This window comes from Octopus bimaculoides, chromosome 25 (genome assembly GCF_001194135.2).
Source record: "Octopus bimaculoides isolate UCB-OBI-ISO-001 chromosome 25, ASM119413v2, whole genome shotgun sequence".
Lineage (NCBI taxonomy): Eukaryota > Metazoa > Mollusca > Cephalopoda > Octopoda > Octopodidae > Octopus > Octopus bimaculoides.
In genome coordinates, this window is record NC_069005.1 from 25963987 (window position 1) to 25964357 (window position 371).

The following is a 371-nucleotide window of genomic DNA, read 5'->3' on the forward strand; positions in this document are numbered from 1 at the left end:
AAAAAAAAAAAAAAAACAGAAACAAACTTGAATCCATTTTTACAGGTAAACCAAATGAAACAGTCATAAAAAAAATTCATTTTTTATTTAAAAATATATTAACAAAACATTGTTTTTAATTTTAAATTCAATAAAAGATTTTAACATGTGAAAAGAATTTTAAATAATGTAAAATAATTAAAAAATCTAAATAAATAACAGATTTTAAAAAAAAGTGAAACTGTTGTGAATCTCAATGAGATGTGGTTTGGGATTGAAACCTGAACCTTTGAGACCAAACTGAACTGAATATCTTTTTACCTTTTGACTCTGAACAACTGCTGCTTAATGCATTTATTGAAGATAAAAATTTTACCAAAATGATTTATCAT